General features: G+C 34.9%; 1 long non-coding RNA gene across 1 annotated transcript in view; it reads right to left on the bottom strand.

Moving 5' to 3' along the window:
* Positions 1-301: 301 nt before the first annotated feature.
* Positions 302-13,114, bottom strand: part of LOC116551301 — a 16,809-nt gene continuing 3,996 nt past the window's right edge. The window contains exon 3 of the long non-coding RNA XR_004268836.1: positions 302-314. This is a non-coding gene — a long non-coding RNA (uncharacterized LOC116551301). The remainder of the gene's footprint in view (positions 315-13,114) is intronic.

The raw sequence follows: 13,114 nt of genomic DNA, 5'->3' as shown, positions 1-13,114 counted from the left end.
TCTCAGTTTTGGCATTTGAACCTAGGAAAGCCTGTCGGTCTTTCCCAGTCTCACACAGGGCTACATTTTGGGCTGTTTAATGCACAGAGAAAAGTGGAGATCCATCAGTCAGGAGTTTAGCTATTTGGTAGAGGGACACCTGAATTCAGCCAAGAAAATTTCATGATCTGTAGCTTTTTCTTCTCTATAATGATTAGATTCATGATTATTTCCTCATTCTTTTATTCCTTCATGCACCAGTATTTCTTGAGTTGCTTTCATGTGCCCAGAACTGCTCTAAGGCTTCAAGATGAAAGTGTACAAAACAAAGCAGCCTCCTGCCTCATGCAGTATATTATGTCTAATAGGAAAAAGGATGTTTGTAAAAGTAAATTCTTATAAATAAATATAGGTGGTGAAGGAGATAATTACAGACTTGAAATAACAGAGTGGAAGAACCTGCACTGAACTGTAATATCAAGTAAGGTGTCTTTAACTGAGGGCATGAGAAAGGGTTGACATGTGAAAGGTTTGGTTTGGTGGAGGGGGGTGGAAAACATGGGGAATTCCAGGCAAAAGGAATGGGAAGATCTTGTAACCAACAAAAAAACATTGCTTGGGAAGCTGAAAAAAATGCCAATATGGCTGGAGCAGAATGCAAAAAGGGAAGCTGGGAGAAATAAAAGTTGGAGATACAGGCAGGCAAATGAGTGCTACCATGAAGATCGCCAAGAACACACATTTAGATGAGGACAGTCATGGCACTCTGAACGTTCAGTGCAATAATGCTGTTCACCAGCATTTGTCATTTATAAAAGTACTTACTGATAAATTCTGTGTGATTCCCATTGTGTCTTGAAATAAACACGTCTCTCTCACAGTCTCATCTCTCTACTGAGCTCCAACTTCCTCACGGGATGTCTCATATGCTTCTTATTACTTGACTAAAAAAGCTCACCTGATTTCTCCAGAATCTACTTATGCCTGATATTAATAAAGACCCTCATCCATCCAGTCACCCAAGACAGAAATCTAGATTACACTTTAGAATATTCTCTGAAAATTCTATCAGCTACCAAATTTTACAGATTCCATAGCCACAGCGTCACCTATACCTGAGTTTTTCTCTGCACGTTGACTTCTATTGCCTTAGTTCAGGTATTCATCACTTCTTGGAATGATTTCCTGATAGGCCATTTTTCCTCTCATCTCACACCCCTGCTATCCATCCTCCGTGCTATCATCAAATTGACCTTCTAAATCCTACTGTTACATCCCATCCAGGCTAGAATCATTTATTACACACTTTACTCTGAATGAAGTTCATAATTCTTGGTATGGCACAAAAGACCCTCTTACCCTTATCTGCTCCTCAGTCTTGTCTTTCACTGAATCATTTCTTAGACTCTATTCTTCTCATACAAAACTACCTGCAGTGCCCATGACAAGCCAGCCTATTTCACACCTCTATGCTTCTGCTCACTTTCCTGATAATGCCCTTCTGTTTCCCTCTGACTAATGCATGAATGACTCTTATTGAAAGAGGATTGACTTCTCTTTGACGATAAAGATCCATCATTACATGCTCTGTGAAGGCTTCCTTTCCCACTTCAGCACTTTATATGGCACCAAATCTGCACCTCTAGCAATCCGGCACATTTATTTCCATTTCATAGTATATTTCCTATTGCTTTATGTCTCTCAATTCTAGATAAAAATAAATTAGAATCAGAGCTTTGCCTAGAAGAGGATTAGTTGGTGCTACAGAAATCTTAAAGAAGAAATGCTGCTTTATATATTTCTCAGAGTATGTACAGTTCTATTAAACTATTAAGCTGTGATTATGATAAAATTCTTTATATACTACTCAGAGATGACATCTTTCTATGCAAAATATCATGCTAAGAATTCTTGCATAGTGACTGCTTGTGTACATTGGTGTCATCTATAATCTTTTTATTATTTAGTGTCTTGTTCTTTTCATTCTTGTCCAATTCAATTATTTGAATAAAATTTCTTGTTTTGGATAACATTTCAATTATTCTTCATTTTTTACATTACATTAAAGCAGAACTGGTATGCTGTCACAGCAATAAGATTATGATTCCAGAATTAAAAAATATTCTCAATGTTTAAAAGAGCATGAAATCAAATATATTTTAGTTTGCTTTTGACAGATGTGTAAAGCAATTTCATGCTATACTATTTCCCTCAGTCTGTATTATAAGAGAGTGAGCTCTACCAGTAATTAGTAAACTCTTGTGTTTGTCTCATAATTTTCTTTCAAATGATGTTCCCATGAAACATCTTACTCAATTAAGTGCCCCTTACATCAACTCTACCAGTTCAATACCAAAGTATTGATATATTTAACATATTTTACTTAATAGAATCAACTAGAGATAAGATATGATGAGCTAAATATCTTGCATTATTTGGGTTGAAGTTATGTATGTCTGCAAATTATCTCCCACAATTAATCTCTTACATCTCTTTCTTAGGGTACAGGTTTGATCCCCTGCAGATGCTTCTTATGTCTCTGTAAGGAAAGAGAGGAAGGTGAGAGAGACAGAGAGAGAGATAGAGAGAGATGAGAGGAGGGAGAGGGACAATCTGTTTGGGATGTACAGAGACAGTCCTATTTTAATGAGTATTTTTGGTTTGTTTTTAAGATTATTTAATTTTTCTAAATGTCTTAGCAACATATAAGGAAGTTATTTTAAAACTTTATAAAACATGAGAAACTGTATTAACACATTTCTTAGTGTTAAACTTGCATTTATTTCACAAATCACATCTCGTATGGTCTACCTCTCTTTCAACTAATAGGTATGTTTCAATTAGTTAATATTTGCTCTTAAATTATGTTTGTTTATATTTGAGATTTGTCTAATACTTTTCCTTGGAGGACTATTTTTCAGGTTTTAATACTATCACTTTTTTGCTCATCTTATTAATAATTAGAAAACCTTTCTTCCTTTGATATGCCCCAGAACAGTTTAAACAGCATTGAAACTGAACAGTTTAAATAGCATTAATAACTCTCCATGGCTGGCCTTTTGAGAAGGACATTCTAGCAATCCCCTAATTTTCATACAGTATTGTTCTTTTGGATTCCCTATTTCATCTTTGGCCAGTTCAGAAAATTACAATTACCTGGAAGGTTATCTATTTCATTTATATTTTCAAGCTTATTTATGCAGTTGAAATAATCTCACAGGAATATTTTAATGTTTTATCTTTAGGTGGTTAGTTCCCCATTCTTATTTCTAATGTATTACGTATGTTCTCCAACCCTTTCTTTTTCAAGTGTCAAATGCTATTTATAAAAATTTTACAAAGTGAAATGTGGAATTCTATTGGATGACAAAGTACACAAAAGACAATAAATAATTATTTCTTTCATTGTGTTTTCTTTCAAAATTCATGTCTTTGAATTTATTCACTAGTACTGCTGCTTTCTGCTTGATAATTGATACATTTCTTCTTGTTGCTTTTATTAATTTTTCTTCTACTTTTCTTTGGTTCTTTTTAAATGCTTTTCTATATCTTTTTAAAACATTTAGCTCAATAACTAACTGATTTATTTTTATTCTACCTGATAAATTAATGTGTCTTTTTAAGAGAATGGATTTTTCTAGTTTTACCATTGATTTTGACTAATCTCACACCTTTTGATATGGAACATTTTATTGTTATTTTCTGTTTATTTTCACATTCTGTTTTGTGAGGTTTTTTTCTGTTTTGTGATCACAGAGTATTGCAACTTAAGGATGCTTACATTATTCCTGAATATATGGTCAATTTTTATAAATATCCTATCAGCACTTGAGGAGATGTTCTTTTTTTAGGATACAGAGTTAAATACATAATTATCACAATATGCTTGTGTTCATTTAGGTCTCCCACCCTTTAGGTACATTTATTCACTTGAATTTTTAAGAATTGAGAGAGGTAAATTAGATTTTTACTATTACTAATATTTTTACATTGTGTTTTTATAATTGTGACTGAATCTATTTTTATATTACTGTTATTTGGAGAAGATAATTTTATAATTATTTGATTTTCATTATGAAATGTATCCTTTATCATTATAAAGTGACTTTATTCATCAATCTTTTCTGATAAGATTGTGATTATTGCTTTTTTGTGCTATTCGCCTGTTTCGTTTGCTTGTTTTTGATTTTTTGCTCATCTTTTTCTGGGAGTCTTTTTATTGGGGGCTAGAGATAGACTGTAAACAAAGTATTTGGTCTTGATTTTGTCACTTAAAAGGGGAAGTTTTAGCCCACTTAAATTAATTGACATGATATTGGTTTTTTGTATCAGTCTTCATATATTATGTTAAATGTTCTGTTTTTATGTTTCTTTTGTTTTTCAACTTTCTTACATGGTATGGTTTCCTTTATCTGCTATCTGCCTGCTTGTAGTTTAGAATGTTGGTATTTTTATTACACTTCAGATATTACTTGTATATCTATAGCTTTATGTACATAAACTTCTATTCCTGTAGCCAATATGAACATTGACAAAATAAACACATTTTTATTGCCTTATCCTTCCCTTTCTCCTTTTACTATTTAATATTATTTTTATATTACATTTTACTATTTTCCTGGCATATTTGTTTTTTACTTCTATATATACTCACATCTCTATCTTTAATTATCAACTTAAACATCTGTCTTTTGTCCACTGTTTCTTCACAATGAAGATGATATAACACTTATGTTATCTTCTGCATTCTTTCCCCCTTTCTTTCCTAATTTTAGTCATATATAGTTTTTGTTATTTGCAGTCTCTCTCTGTAACCAGAAGGATGGCGACCAGAAAAATTACTATAGACTGTCTTCAGCTTATATTGGTGGCAGGAAGCTATTTCCTAAACCAACCCAAAGCCAAATTTTAAAGAAATGCTAGAAAAGAATTATATGCAGAGAGTGCTTACAAGAAGGAAGCTGACACTCCTAGTTGGTGGTTTGCTTAGGCGCCACAAGTACACTCCTCCTGCTTAATGAGGATTAAGGAAGGTGGTGGAGTTGGAGGGATCTGCGGAAGAGAACCCTACTCTCTATTTGATGTGGCAAGAAGACAAAGTATCCTGTGTGTCCAGGGCGATCTAGGGGGTTATCTGGGCTTAAGCTGGTTGGCTATGATCATCTCTCCAGGCCAGCCTTCTTTTGGTTGAGGGGATCCCAGCAAAAAGGTGCTATTAAATACACTATGGAGATTGTGGTAAAAGTTGAGCCAAAGCAACTCTTGAATACAAAGCAGACTCTCCTAGAGCCTCGTGTATAATTCATTATGGGTGGGCTAGCACTGAGGCTCTTGAGAAGAAATGTATAGCCACTCAGTATTAGCCAAAAAAGACTCAGCAAATAAATGAGGATTGTGACAGTGTCACAATAAATAAAGGAAAAGCATCTTTTCCTGTATTTCCTTCTGTCTGCTTCCAGTGCTGGAGTAGTTGGATCTACAAGACAGAGGGAAAAAGTGGGGAGTGGAGGAGTATTCTTCAGCCCCCTGTTGTCCTTACAGGTTTCTCCAGCTCAGGTCTGGTCTATGTTGAGTGGATCAAGTGAAAGCTTTAAATAGAGTGTCTAGTTGAAATATTAACATTGGACTGGAGTGTTAATTACTAAAAGTGACTGAAAATTAATGGATTTTCCCCAAAGTGTCCTTAAGAAACTGGAAAAGAAATTTCACATAGCATGCCTGAAGGCATAGATTCTAGAACAGTACAAACTGTTCAGATTTGCACACTACAGGTTCCTCAAAATACTGGTTATTTGGTCTTTGGATGTATAATATGTTGGTTTCTTTTCTTAAAAAAATTTCAGTTGTATTGAAGTTGAAATGACATATAGGAATTATATATAGTTAAGGTGTACAACTTGATGTTTTGATGTATGTATACATTGTGAAATGAATTACAAGCTAATTCATGTATCTATCATGTCACAGAATTACCATTTTCTGTGGGTGTGGTATGAATATTTAAAAACTACCCTCAGAAAATGTCAAGTATAAAACATAATATTGTCAACCATAATCAGTCTCATGTATGTTAGACCAGAACTCATTCATCTTGCACAACTGGAAATTTGTATTCTTTGGCCAACATCTCACCATTTCCCCCATCCCCAACCCCTAGCAACCACCATACTACTTTCTTCTTCTATGAGTTTGACTATTTAGATTCCACATGTAAATGAGATCATGCAGTATTTGTCTTCCTGTGTCTGGCTTATTTCACTTAGCATAATGTTCTCCATGTTTATCCATGTTGTTAAAAATGGAGACTTTTCTTCTTTTTAGGCCTTAATAATGTTATATATATAAACATGTATATGTACCTATATATGTATATACACACACAGAACATTTGCCTTATCCAGCCATCTGTTGATGGTTAAGTTGTTTCCATATATTGGCTATTGTGAACAATGCTGCAATGAACATTGGAAGGGAGATAGCTCTTTGAAATCCAAATTCCATTTCTTTTGGATATACATCCAGAAGTGGATGATTGCTTGATCATTTGGTACTTCAATTTTTAATTTTTTGAGGAATCTACGTACTGTTTTCCATAATGGCTGTACCAATTTACAGCACCACCAACAGTGTGCAAGCTTTCACTTTTCTCCACAATTTTGCAAACACTTTATTCTTTGTAATTTTGATAATAGTTATTCTAACAGATGTGAGGTGATAGCTCATTGCAATTTTGACTTGCATTTTCCTTATGATTTGTTATTTTGAGCACCTTTTCATATATTTGTTATCTATTTGTATGTCTTCTTTGGATAAATATCTGTTCAGGTTTTTTGCCCATTTTTAGCTGAATTCTTTTTTCAGATTGAGTTGTTTAAATTGCTTATGTATTTTGAATATTAACACCACCTGTATGGTTTGCAAATATCTTTTCCCATTTCTTAGGTTGCCTTTTTCATTCTGTTGATTATTGCTTTTGCTATGCAGAAGCTTTTTAGTTTGGTGGAATCCTACTTAACAATTTTAGTTTGTTGGAATTCCACCTATCGATTCTCTCTTTTCCTGTAGTTTTACTGTCAGAGCCAAAAGTCTTTACCAAATCAATTTTAAAAATATTTTTTCTCTTGTTAGTAGTCTTACAGCTTCATGTCTTGTATTTTCCTTTAATCCATTTTGAATTGATTTTTTGTATATGGTGTGAAATCAAGATCCAATTTTATTCTTCTGCATGTGTGTATCCAGTTTTTCCAGTATCTTTATCAAAGAGACTGTTCTTTCCCCATTGTGTTTTCTTGGCACGTTGGTGGAAGATCAGTTGACCATAAACGTGTGGCTATACTTCTGGCATCTCTATTTTGTTCCATTGATCTACATGTTTGGCTTATGCCAGTACTATACTGTTTTGATGTCTGTACCTCTATAAAATATTTTGAAATCAAAGTGTGATACCTCCAGCTTGGTTCATCTTCCTCAAGATTGCTTTGGCTACTTGGGGTCTTTTGTGGTTTATATAAATTTTAGGAATTTTTTTTTTCTATTTCCATAAAGAGTGCCATTAGAAATTTGATAGGGATTGCATCAAATCTGTAGACTGCTTTGAGTAGTATGAACATTTTAACAATATTAATTCTTCTAGTCCATGAACATGAGTTATCTTCTCATTAATTTATATTGTCTTTAATTTCCTTAATCAGAGTTTTATAGTTTTCAGTGTTCATGACTTTAATCCCTTTGGGTAAGTTTTTGCCTAAGTATTTTATTATTTTTTTGCTATTGTAAATGAGATCCTTTTCTTTTGCTTTTTGGATAGTTTATTCTTAGCGTAGAAAAGTGCCACAATTTTTGTATACTGATTTTTTATTTTGCAGTTTTATTAATTCATTCTAACAGTTTTGTTGAGTCTTTAGGTTTTCTATGTGTATGATCATGTTATCTGCACAGATAATTTTACTTCTTTATTTCCTACTTGGATGCCTTTTATTTTATTTTTTCTTGACTAATTCTCTAGCTAGAACTGTTACATAGAAGTGGTAAGAGTGAGCATTCTTGCATTGTTCCTGTTAGTAGAAAAAGAGCTTTCGGTTTTTTCCGATTGACTATGATGTTAGCTATGGGCTTATCATGTATCCATTAATGTGAGATACATTCCTTCTGCTTTTTTTTTTTTTTTTTTTTTTTTTTTTTTTTCCTGAGATGGAGTTTCACTCATGTTGCCCGGTGCAGTGGTGTGATCTTGGCTCACTGCAACCTCCTCTTCTCAGGTTCAATTGATTCTCCTGCCTCAGCCTCCCGAGTAGTGGTAATTACAGGCACACACCACCATGCCTGGCTAATTTTGTATTTTTAGTAGAGACATGGCTTTGCCATTTTGGCCAGGCTGGTCTCCAACTCCTGACCTTAGGTGATCCACCTGCCTCAGCATCCCAATGTGCTGGGATTACAGGTGTGAGCCATCATACCCGGCCGAGATTTTTTATCATTAAAGGATATTGGATTTTTTTCAAATGCTTTTTCTGCATCTATTGAGATGACGATGTGGTTTTGTCTTTCATTTTGTTAACATAGTATATCACATCTATAGATTTGCATATTGTATTGGGTGTTTCTCGCCTTGCTATAACAATACCTGAGATTGAGTAATTTATAAAGAAAAGGGGTTTAATTGGCTCACAGTTCTGCAGGCTGCACAGGAAGCATATCACAGGCATCTGCTTTTTCGGATGCTTCTGGAAGCTTACAATCATAGCAGAAGGCAATGCAAGAGCTTGAATGTCACATGGCCAAAGCACGAGCAAGGCAGGGGAGAGATGCTATACACTTTTAAAAGACAAGCTCTTGTGAGAGCTCACTATCTTGAGAATAACACCAAGGGGATGACACCAAACCATTATGTGAAGCCTGCCCCCATGATCCTGTCCCTTCCCACCAGGCCTCACCTCCAACAGTGCAGACTACAATCCGACAGGAGATTTGAGTAGAGACAAGGTGCAAACCATATTGCATATGTTGAGCCATTCTTTGGTTCCCAGGGATAAATTCTACTTGGTCACTGTGTATAATCCTCTTCATATGCTTTTGGATTAGGTTTGCCGATTTTTTTTTGAAGATTTTTGCATCTATGTTCAAAGGATACTGATCTGTAATTTCTTGCGATGTCTTTGTCTGGCTTTGGTATCAGGGTGATACTGGTCTCATAAAATAAATTTGGAGGTGTTCCCTCTTATATTTTTGGAAAAATTTAGGATTGCTGTCAATTCTTTTTCGAATATTTGGTAGTATTCCCCTGTGTGGCTACCTGGCCCTAGGCTTTTCTTTGTTAGGAAGTTTTTAATTATTGATTTAATATCTTTATTTGTTATTGTTCTGTTCAGCCTATTTCTTCTGGATTCAATCTGTGTGTATGTTACTGGGAATGTATCCATTTCTTCTAGTTGGTTTCTTTATATTGAATGAATAAGATAAATTTGTCTTGGACTGGCTATTGCCGGAAGTTTGTGTTCAGATTGGCCAGCAAGTCTTCTGGATTGATATATTTGTTTCCTGGCATAGAATAAATACTTTTAGCCTGACCCAGGCTCTGTGTGAGTGTAGAAGTTGTTTTTGTCTTTTCCACATTCAACAAAAAGTAGCTGCTCTGAACCTAATCTCTGTCCTTCACCCTGGAGAGGTCATCTATGTGTGTCATCAACTAGCAGACCCTTCCCAGTATCCCTAGTGGCATAAAGGGCCCAGGAAACCTGTATCTGGCAGCCCATGAACTCTGCTCCTTTCTTTCTGGTAAAGAGAATTCACACTACATCTGCTAGTCTTTTTATTTTGTAAAAAGTTTGAAGGCACAGAAAATGTGCAAGAAAGAAACCTTGTGTATACTCTTCTTCTAGGTTTACTATTTGAGATAATCGTTCTTTCTGTCCATTAAAAGTATATGCATGCTTGCAATGTACATATATAAAATTATCATTTACTGAACAAATTGCAAACTTCATGATTCTTTACGAAAAAAGTTCTCTGAAGCAACCACAATAAAATTAATAAATTGAGTAAATTTAATGCTGATGCATAATAACCATATCATTTATATTCAAATTTTACCAACTGTTCCAATAATGTATTTTATAGTATGTTTTTCTGATCCAGCTTCCAATCCAAGATCACACACTGAATTTATTTTTCATGTCTCTTTCATCTATAATATTGAACAGATTTGTATGCTTTTGCATCCTTGTATTGACATTTTGGAAGAGCATAAGTCATCGCTTCTGTAAAATGCCCCTTTGTAAGAAAGAGCCTGTCTCTCCTTTTTCATGTTTGACTACTGATAACTTTTGAGACTCACCTTGCCTCGTTCCCTTTCTGCCCCACACTTAGGCAAGCTGACAAAAAAGCCCGTGTGTGTGTGTGTGTGTGTGTGTGTGTGTGTGTGTGTGTGTGTGTTTAATGGTGCAGTTAGACTTTCAAACTGTGAATGCTGTCAGAATCAAAATGGAGTGATTAATGTTAAGAAAACCCTGATGGGTAGAGCCAGGAAAGGGCAAGAAGATAAAATTCTCACATTTATTTTGTTTTTATAACAAAAAAGTCTATGAAAACACAACATTGCACAAGGGCCATTGCAACCTTCCACAAAAAATACTTCTGTGAGGATATCTGCCCAACAGCTGCACCTTGAAAAGGACAGGTATAAAGTAAATGAGAAAGAGCTGAAGTTATTTTCCTCAGGTTTTAAGTTGCTTATGGGGAATGGCTCAAACAAGCTGCTCTGCTTTCATTTCTAGCTATGGCACACACACCACTAACATATTACCAGGGCTTATATGTATATATGTATATATATATATATGTTTTAAAATCTTTCTTATAAAAAAGATATAATTAACAGAACTCAGAACTCTGTTCAGTAGTTTTTTTTTTTTTTTAAATGGCCTTGCCAGTTGTTAAGATAGCACAGAAGAGAGGAACATGTAATTGAAAGCAGGACACATGCCTGTTGCTCCATAGGATTCCAGCAATGACAAAACAGGCAGGATGCTTTCAACAAAGGTGGCTCCGCATTTTCCCACTGCAGGTCCTAGCCTTTGCTAATAGGAACAAGCCTAATTTTAGCCACCAGGATGTCCCTCACTATGGTTTTAACATTTGCAGGGATTATTATTGTTTTTTTTTTTTTTTGCATTTAGCAACAAATTTTAAGATCAAATCTCCTTATTTTAGCAAAATGTCACACAGATGGTCTGGAGCCCCACCTTTTGATGAGGGGACAGCAGGTGCCATCATTTTCAAGGTTCATTTTAGTGTCAGGAAAATGAAGAAAGTACAGAGGGAAATAAAAATATTTCCCAAAGCCTGCTTCATGGGAAGTCTGAAGTATTCATGATGCTTTTCAAAACCACCATATCCCATTGCTCCTAGCAAAATTTCTGAACTTTATTACAAAACCTGGGCAACTGGAATCATAATAACCTTAACTTCTGTTTATATGGAAACTACCTCAGAATTCAGTTACAATCATGAAAAGCACATTATTAATCATTCTCCCAATTTAATTTGTTGGGAAGGAGGTATAGCTTTTTTTTTTTTAACAAATGCAAGGAAAGAGAGGTGATAGCATTTGCTAATATTGTTTGATGAAGTGGCCAAGGGCATATTTTATCACACTGCTAAGTTGTCCCTCTGCTCAGGCACTCCTTGAGCCAGCTGTGTGTGCCCCTTACCTCCTCTCTGTTGCTAGGGATGCTTCTGGCAAGGTGGTGGGGTGCAGCGTGGTCCTCCTGGACCTGGGTTTCTAGGGGGCTTCCTCACCATCCCGTGAGAAGATTCCCTTGCCCATGCTTCACAAATTCTTCAAGTTTAATACCTATTCTTCCTGTTCTTTCCACTCCTTCCTCAACCAAAGTGATTTCCAGATTTCCTAGTGAAATGAAGAGTGTGATTGGAATTTGGAGTAAAAAGCAAAGAGATGGCAGGAAATTTTTTGCAAGTGGCAGAAACGGATTTAACTCACAATTTGCTCGTGTGCCAGGCCAATTTTTCTTATCCTGCATATACAGGGGGATATCCAGTTCTGCTTCCAGTTTCTCAAGCTGCAGCCTCGTTCAAACCTCAGTGCTTGGAAGGCTGCCTCCCACTATGATTCTAGAGCATTCTTGTTAAAGGATGCATTACCCACACCTGACATACACATTGACATACTTTTCTGATTTTGTCACTCTAAACTCTGTTACTTTATGGTTCTAGAAATCAGAATCTTTTTGTCACTTAATATCTATTTCACTGCTTTTTGCTGACATTCATAGCTATTATATTTTATGCTTGGTTTTACTTGAAGGAAGCCAAACAAAAATTCCCTCTTGATTCTTAAGCCAGAGGAAAGGAAGTGCTGTTTTTTGGAGTTGTATGCATCCTGTATACCCCTGATCCTATTCAAGGAAGATATAATATAATATAATATAATAATGTTGCCCATAATTATTTTATTGGTAGTTTTATTTTATTACTTGACACTTTCATTATGAAATTTCTGCTGAAAATGACCATTTCTGTGGCTGTGAAAGAAAATGCCAACTTTTTTTTTCTGTTGTACAGATTATAATCAGTTCAATATGGCAACACTTAAACTTTTAAATATTTTCAGAGGAAATTTATAAGCATACTACATATATTCATTATTGCTTTTAGCACAGTTATTTCTTCATAAAATGGCATGTGCTCATGAGTGGGTTTATTTGTTTATAACCAGATTTTTTAGGTATTTAACCCCTTTATCCCATTGTTTTAAAAAATACATTTGGTAGAATTTTATGTGTTTATAAATGTATATTATGATAAAAACAAAACATAAAAAGATATTTAAGGGCTTTTAGACTTTTACTTAGAAAACTGTACATTTAAAGGAGGCATGAGGTTTTTTACGTGTATAGTGGGTGGCAAAATTACTAGGTCAGTTTATCTGTTCTACACATTTAGGACGTATTTATTGATGGTAGTTTTACCATTTGTTTACTTCTGTTGCAAATGAAGTCTTTAGACTCAAGGGTTTGGTCTTTGGTTGAAAATAGCCCTTGGGGTTAAAAGAAAAGGAATAAGCAGAAAACTAAGATTTGTCCCTCACTTTTTTCCCCTTTCTCTCTCTCTCTCTCTC

This window comes from Sapajus apella, unplaced genomic scaffold (assembly GCF_009761245.1).
Source record: "Sapajus apella isolate SASKATOON/1434 unplaced genomic scaffold, GSC_monkey_1.0 scaffold9, whole genome shotgun sequence".
In the NCBI taxonomy this organism is placed as follows: domain Eukaryota; kingdom Metazoa; phylum Chordata; class Mammalia; order Primates; family Cebidae; genus Sapajus; species Sapajus apella.
Note: the sequence above shows the minus strand (reverse complement) of the source record. Positions and strands in the feature narration are given on the sequence as shown.